The following is an 8,973-nucleotide window of genomic DNA, read 5'->3' on the forward strand; positions in this document are numbered from 1 at the left end:
CTTCACATATCCCTATGTATCTGTCACCAACCACCCATCCTTATTCTTAGCTTGTGAGGTCTTGAGGGCTAGGGACCTAATTTAATTCTCAGCTTGTATTTTTCCCAGGGCTTATTTTAGGGCTTTGCACTACAGATACTTAATTAATACTCTTATAACTACTATGTCTAGGCTAGGAATCCTCAAAAAAGGATTCAAAAAGTCAATTCTCACCAGTATGAAGTTAAAAAACCCCTTTTTTCAGATTAAATTTGCATCTTTTTATGACTTATCCTGAGCCTTTTTTTTCCCACACATTTATATGTCACAACCATTCAGGGACAGTTTTTGAGAAGCAGCGTGGCTCAGTGGAAAGTGCATAGGCTTGGGAGCCAGAGGTCATGGTTTCTAATCCTGGCCCCGCCACTTGTCAGCTTTGTGACTTTGTGCAAGTCACTTAACTTCTCTGGGCCTCAGTTATCTCATCTGTAAAATAGGGATTAAGACTATGAGCCCCACGTGGGACAATCTGATCACCTTGTATTCCCTCCAGCACTTAGAACAGTGCTTGGTACATAGTAAGTGCTTAACAAATGCCATTATTATTATTATTGTTGTGGTGACTACTGTATCTACAAATCCCATCTCCCCTCCTGGTTAACAATTAGTATCCCCAGCCCATGAAACCAGAATACTATTGATTCAAAATAATGGATATGAAAATACCTTTAAAATAATGTATTGAGCAATTTCAGAGTAGAAATGGGACCTTATTCTGCTCTCTAGAGAGTTTTAGAGAAATAAATGGTCATTTTATATTCAACCAATCAGTTAATCAATGGTATTTATTTAGTGCTTGCAGTGTGCAGTGTGCACTATACTCAACACTTGGAAAGTACACTACAATAGAGTTGGTAGACACAATTCCTGCCCACAAAGAGCTATGCTGGGCTCCATTAACAACTGGGGAGAAAACCTGAAGTAGTAGTAACAGAAGTAGCAGTTTTTATTGAGCACTCACTTTGTACAGTATATACCAGGGTCTTTGGAAGTACTGGATAAAGAAGGGATGTGTTTCCCTTCCCAAAGGAGGTAGATTCTAGGAAAGTATATTTCATACTCTAGTTCCTCTATCTATCAGAAATACTAGTGCAATCAAAAGGGCCAGTTTAAAGTCAATTCATATTGTGTGAACTGCAGAGTGATCTGATCCGGTGCCCTTCAAAATGGCCTCCCAAATGGGGAGCTAGAATGAATAAAATAATGGGTTGTGACGCTGAAGCAGAAAGGAGAAACTGAAACAGATTGTTTAGATAAAGGGCATTACCACAGAGAGTTGTAAAAGTACTTATTCTTTAGTGCTGGTACAGACAAAAGATAATCATCCTAGAAGTGTATACCAGATGAGAAGAGAGTTAGAGGGGCAACAGGAGAAGCAGGAATAACAACTATTTCCATCCCTGCCATGACTTTCAATGACCAGTCTATTTTTCCTTTCTCCCTTGGGAGTTCCTTCCCCTCGCCATTCTGACCAGCGACTTGAATGATGCTCTATGCAATTCAGGCCTTCTGATTGGTGGAGCTAAAGACACTATGCTCAGAAATCTACTGGGGTGGTGCTGCACTGCAAAGGGAAACAGTCTATTTAATACTTTGCAAAATGTTTTTACATTCTTAATTTATCCTTGTAGGCTCACTGTTTTATTAGGCTAGTTGTTAAGCAATTAAGTATACCATCAAGTGCTGGGATAAGCACTGGGGTAGGTACAGGGTAATGAAATGGTGGCCTTAAGGTTAACAACCTAAGAGTTAGGGAGAGCTGTTAATTCAACTCCCAGGGTACAGAAAAGGAAACTGAGGCATAGTCTAGGTTAAGTGACTTACCTGAGTTCACACAGAAGACCAGGAGCAGGACTGGTACATGAACCAAGGTCTCCTGATTCCCATCCCCATTTAGGGCATGCTTCAGGTGGTGAACAACTGAAGCCATTTCCCTCAGGTGCACAGTCAGAGAGGAGGGTGCAGGCCAGTATCTGTAGTTAAAACTTGAAAGCACCCAGCATGAGTCATAAGTGATTATTGTGTGAGCAATGATGGTGTGGCAAAAGTAAAGCCTTTGGAGTAATGAGTGGGGAGGCCAGGAGATGCGTTCTCGATTAAACCGCCATCTGGGAGTATCATTAATACATTCTGTGTGCATACAACATGAATGTTCAAAACTAAACTAATTCCACGATCTGCCCACTAGACAGTACTGTAATAACAATAATGGTAAGAACACCTTATTTTTGTAGAACTCTTTTGTATTTCCAAAATGCTCAGTGAACTCATTTTATCCTCACACCATCCCTGTGTAGCATGGAAAGGTAGGCATAATCATCAGTATTTTAAAGTCCAGGAAAGTGAGGCTCAGAGAGTTAGTGATTTGCCCATTATCACCCAGCAGATCAGAAACAGAGCTTGGACTAGAAACCCCTTTTTCATGACTCGCAGTCTCACGCATTCCCTCCTTTTTATTTTTCAATTTTTTTCAATGAATTCAACACAGAAAACATTCCCTTTCTCTCAATTTTTCTTCTTTAGTTTGCTTCCTTCTGTATTTTATTAGTGTCTCATATGCGGCATCCTTTTATACAAAGGGAATTCTCAGGTGACCAGGAAAATTATCATTGCCTTGGTAATTGTTTGCTAGAGACAAAATTTTACTGCTGAAAACAACATATAAAATGGTGTTGGATCTTTCTCTGTTTCAGTTTACCTGAAGGGACATTTCCCATCTCCCTCTCATAAAAAAGTATTAGCCCTAAAAATTAAAACACTAAATATTGTTAAATTCCTTCCCAATTTGATCCCTAGCCATAACTAGGCTAAGTACTTTGGAGGAACTTCCTTTTAATCAGCATCTCCCACATAATACATTACCATAAAATCAACATTGTTTGTCATAAATTCTGTTTTTTGAAGTTTTTATTAAGTGCAAAGTAGGCACAATTTTATGTGGATTAGGTACAGAAAACAAATAGTTTGTGGCATAAAATTATTTCTGGGCATCACATGTGCTATTACTCTATCTTTGTTATACCCTGAAATAGTGTTTTTATAATAGGTAAACGTCATTGATATAATAGAAATGTGTGGGTATTAGATTATTGAACTACCCATGCATAATTTGGATAATTGCCATTAGAAGATGCCCTTTTTAACAATGTCTGACAGTAACATACAGTAAATTCTGTATTTCAATTGGAAGATTTTATTTTTCTAAATGTGTAATGACATGCTCATTTGCACAATACTATAAATTTCATGCTGAACTACAGATTCTGACTTTACAGTTGTCTGATAGCAATCTTTCTTTCTTACTAAGGTTGGCAGGTGAAGTCTAAGGGAAAATACTCAAACAAGGGGAAAGAGATGCTTTAAACTATTTTCACAACAGCCACTTGCAGTCATAGTAACAGAAGGGTGTTTGATTTTTACTGAGAAGAATAAAGCTTTGTTTATATACACAGAGGATGCAAAGTAGATTGTGGTGTAATTCTTATTAGTAGATGTGGCTGAAAAGGTCAACAATGTGTTACAAACAGTTGTGTCCATATGACCATCTGTGCTGGGTCAGTCCTGGTTTTGTGGTCATTGACCCTGTTGGTAGGATGCCTGATGAAACTGGGATGGAATTTCCATCTAAGCCACCTTAAAAATGAGGATGCCACAAAGAGTGCACATTGATAATATGAATCCTTCCCAGCTCTTGCCAGTCACAAATGCTACCCAACAGTGGCTTATATTTGTCATTATCGTCACCACCACCACCATCTATACAGCAGCAGCAGCCACAATGTGCAGAACAATGCAAATGATAATTGGTGGGAACATACAGAAAAATAAAGGATTTGATTCCAGCCCTTGAGAATCTCCTATAATTCAAGACAGGACACCAGCAGAGAAACAGTAATTTGAGAATAAATAATAATTAAGAGAGTGAGAGATGGGTATAAATTATGTACACATGCATATGAATTATTTCAATTTTTTAAATGAGGCAACTGACAGAACCTAGTGATGTGTTTGGGAGTCACTCAAAAGATTGAAACATAGGCCATTATAATAATAATGGCATTTGTTAAGTGCTTACTATGCGCAAAGCACTGTTCTAAGCGCTGGGGAGGATATAAGGTGATCAGGTTGTCCCATGTGGGGCTCACAGTCTTAATCCCCATTTTACAGATGAGGTAACTGAGGCACAGAGAGGTTAAGTGACTTGCCCAAAGTCACACGGCTGACAATTGGTGGAGCAGAATTCAAACCCATGGCCTCTGACTCCCAAGTCTGGGCTCTTTCCACTGAGCCATGCTGCTTCTCTGGAGCAGCTTCATCCATTTCACTGCTTTGCTGCTTCATCCATTTCACATTTTGTGGTCAAAAAAATATTTGTTGTACTAATGCAATTACCACTTGAATTCACTGTAGTTGTTTTCAAGATTTACTCTTGAGACCCAAATCTTCTTTTGTGCCAAACTGACTGACCTGATTTCTCCCACCAGGCTGGTTTGGCTTGTGAGTTAATTCCCCACAGTCCTCTGCAATAGGTAATCTCTGATATTTACCCATTCTTTCCACAACAATTCCAAACTCCTGACCATTGTTTAATGCACTCCTTTAGCTATCATTCCACAATGTTCCAGTTTGCATTATTTGGTCCAATCAAATAGTTCTTGTTTCTCTAGAAACCTTTTGCTACCTCACATCCCCCTACTTAAAACTTCTATCCACTTCACTATTTTTCCATCTTTAAAACCCTTCTGAAATCACATCCCTCCAGAATGCCTTCATTGATTAATTTCTCTTTTCCCCAGGTGATACTGATAGTACGTCAAATTCTATGTCAGGTATTCACCACTAACTGCATTTATATATTAACAATCATGCACAGCACTTCTGTATATGTCATATATGCCCTATTTACTAATACATATACATATCCACTTATCCTTCTTCCTCCTGTTTTCAAATAATTTAATATTTACCTCCCTCACTGGATTTTAAACTGCTTAAAGTTGTACTCTGTTTCTGGATATATGCCTCCGTTTCCTCTTCTCCAACTCTTCTCATAATCCCCGAAAATCTGGCTTCTGCCCCTGCCACTCAACTGAAACTGCCCTCTTCAAGGTCAAGAATGACCTATTGATTATGAAATCTCAAAACACACTACTCCATTCTAATCCTCCTAAATCTTTAAGCTGACTTCTATACTGTAGACCACCAACTTAGTCTGGAAATATTATCTAACAATAGTTTTACTAAAACTCTTCCCGCCTGGTTCCCCGCCTACCTCTTGGCTACTTCTTCTCCAGTATTTCCTCTGCCTCCCACACTCCTTAAGGCTCAGTTTTGGCTCCCTTATTTCTCCATCTACTTCCACTCCCTTTAAAGACTCAAATGCTTCCAAGACTTCAGCTATCATCTCTATGTGGATGACTTCCAAATCTACTTCTCCAACCTCAACCTCTCTCCCTCTTTGAAATCTTGCATTTCCTCCTGCATTGAGAATATCTCTCCTTGGGTGTCCTGCGAACACCTGAAACAAAACATGTCCAACACAGAACGCTTCACCTTCCCACCAAACCCTCTCCTCCCTGCAACTTTTCCATCACTGTAAACCACAACACCATCCCCCATTTCAAAAGCTTACAATCATGGAATTATTCTTGAACCATCTCTCTCATTCAATCCTCACTTTCAGTCAGTCAACAAATCCTGTTGTTTTACATCTTTTACTTTTACATCTCTAGAATACTTCCTGTCCTTTCTATCAAAACACTGGTTCAAGCACTTGTCATATCCCACCTGAAAAATTACATTTGCCCCCTCATGGATCTTCCTGCCTTTTTCCTCTTTACCCTTCATTTCTTACTTCACTTCAGCTACTCAGATACATTTTCTAAAACAAAGTTCTGTACAAGTATCTGCATTCCTCAAAAATTTATGGTGACTGCTCATCTCTCTCCTCATAAAGTAGACACATCATTTTCAGCTTAAAGGCACTCAATTATCTCTCTCTCCCCTATATTACTATGTGCAAAGCACTGTTCTAAGTGTTGGGGAGGATACAAGGTGATCAGGTTGTCCCACGGGGGGCTCGCAGTCTTAATCCCCATTTCACAGATGAGGTAACTGAGGCACAGAGAAGTTAAGTGACTTGCCCAAGGTCACACAGCTGACAATTGGCAGAGCCGGGATTTGAACCCATGACCTCTGACTCCCAAGCCTGGGCTCTTTCCACTGAGCCATGCTGCTTCTAGCTTGTCGACAGCTCATTCGTAGTCTTCCTTCACCCTGGAACTATCTTTTCTGATACGCAACTACTCTACCCACGTTCAAATGCCATTTTCTTCACATGATTTCTAAAATAATACCTTAACTAGGAAGCCTTTCCTGACTAACCTCTTATATCTCCACCCTATTCTCCCTCCATTTGGGTTGCCTATACACTTGGGTCCATACCTGTTAAGCAATTTGGGGCTCACCTCAACCCTACCCTGACAAACCTATGTACATATCTTTATGGTCTGTTGATTTCTGTAGCTGTAATTCCTTTTAGAAGGTCTCCTCAACTAAATCTTAAGCTCTTTAAGACTGAAGTAATGTCCACTGTCTTTAATTGTATTCTCCTAAGTGCATAGTACAGAGCTCTGCACATAGTAATACTCAGTATATGTCATTGATTGATTGATGCCACATTGCTCATAACTACGCTTCATTATATTCAGATCACTTAGTGAATGAATGAATGAATGAATACAGACCCAAGTGCATAGATAACTGTTCATAGAAAGGTGGGAGAATAGGGTGTGAAAATGAAAAGTTATTCAGTAAAAGTTTCTTGGAGAAGATACAAATTTAATTGGACTTTAAGGTGGGGACAGTGGTGTTCTGTAGTATATGAAAGTGCTGAGGGGAAGAGAGTTCCAGACATGAGAGCATAACAAGGGTTTGATAACAACGGATGGGATCGAGGCTCAGTGAGTAGATTGGTGTTAAAGGAGTGGAATGTGCAGAGTGGGCTTAGTAAGAGAGGAGTGAGGATAGGTAGGAGGGAGAGAGCTGATAGAATGTCTCAAAGCATATAATGAATTTCTGTTTGATGCGGAAATGGATGAGCAACTATTGGAAACTTTAGAAGAGTGGGGAGATATGTGGATAATTATTTTCAGAAAAATAATTATCTAGCTAGATAATATTCTGTATATAGCATATGAACAATGGGCCTTGCAAGTATTACTTCATTGACTTTCAGTGCTGGAAGAAAAATTAGTAAAAAGAGATTAGCACTTACAGTGTCAGTTCAGGAAAACGAGGCCAGAGATATGGATCAACTTTATAAATGTCACACAGCAGGTCAGTAGCAATTCCAGTGTAGTCAGAATGCCTTGTAAGAAATTTGAGGCCAAGGACCTGGTCTATTTAACTTGCAAAAGACCTTCTTCTCACACCAGGCACAGGTGGTCAACTTAATAAATTATCTTTGATGCCGATGAGCAGAACAGTAAGCAACCTGAGTTCAAATGCCTTTCATAAAAACACAAAACCTCAGAAGTATTATGGAAAAGAGTGCTCTTGAGGGGCTTCCAAAGCAATTTCAGGGATCCAAGAGATTGGGGTAGTGCTAATAAATTTTGAGAATCATCCAAATCCTTTGGCAATTATCTGAACTGAACCTTTAAGCCCCTTCAGTGTTCCTTGTCGCTAGCTGCAACAGAAATGGGAATGGAAGGGCTGAGCTGAAAGCACTAAATAGAATCAGCTCAACCTTGAAAGCATCCCTATAGCTCTCAAATAAACTGTAATGATCATTTTACGGGCACCTCAAATACTATTTTCAATGTTGAATTAAGCTATTGCTAGGCTGGAAAGAGATCATCCAATGTGCTTTCCTCAGAGGCAGAATGCTATATAAATGCAAAATAACAATTGCACTAATAATTTCAACCCTACTAGTTTCCATTTCATTGGGATTCTACTTAAAAAAGATTCCCTTAGTTACCAAGTTTAAATAAAAGCAGATCGAACTGGACCTAGAAGCTACTATTTTTTTAGCTAGGATATAATGATTTCCTGTTTATGAAAAGCACTTATTCAAAAGTAAGAAGAGGGACTGTCCTCTGTTAGCCAGATATAGGATCAGCATATCTTCAAAAGACATCCTAAATGAAGGCAAAGAAAGTAAAGATCTGAATTAAAACTCCTTTTTGAAATTTCCATAGACAAACTATTCTCCTTAGGGGTGTTTTCAGGGGTTAGATTAATATCTACTGTTGGCTGTTTAGCACCAGGCTTTGATTTTATGCATAGCAAAGAAACATTCTTCTAAACAAGGGGTAGATGGTACTTACAAGGGACACTTGGCTCTAAAATCCTGATGGGTGTATGCCAAGGCCAAACCTATTAAAGCCAATCAATCAATCAATCATATTTATTGAGTACTTACTGTGTGCACAGCACTGTACTAAGCGTTGGGAAGTACAAGTTGGCAACATATAGAGACAGTCCCTACCCAACAGTGGGCTCACAGTCTAAACGATCTGGCTTTGGTTTTTCCGTTTATGGTTGAAGCTAGAGATTACAAGGTGTCTGGAAATGATGGGCAATTGTAATGATATAATGAACTGTACCTTTCATATAACTATACACTACATCTATGAAGGCACATCCCTGGTTCTAAATGCCACAGTTCACAAAATCCGTTCATTCAATCGTATTTATTGAGAGCTTACTTTCTGCAGAGCACTGTACTAAGTGCTTGGGAGAGTACAGTCTACCAAGAAATAGATACATTCCCTGCTCACAACGAGGTTAAAGTTGATATGCATGAATTAATTGCAGATGGAATCTAGGATCTAGAAGCCCAAACCGGCAGTCTGGTCAACTGCAGCAGCTAAATCAATGCCCTCTCTATCACCACTTTATCCCCTTGTATTACCTTTGTCTCCTGCT

The sequence above is a fragment of the Tachyglossus aculeatus genome, chromosome 2 (assembly GCF_015852505.1).
Source record: "Tachyglossus aculeatus isolate mTacAcu1 chromosome 2, mTacAcu1.pri, whole genome shotgun sequence".
Taxonomy (NCBI): Eukaryota; Metazoa; Chordata; class Mammalia; order Monotremata; family Tachyglossidae; genus Tachyglossus; species Tachyglossus aculeatus.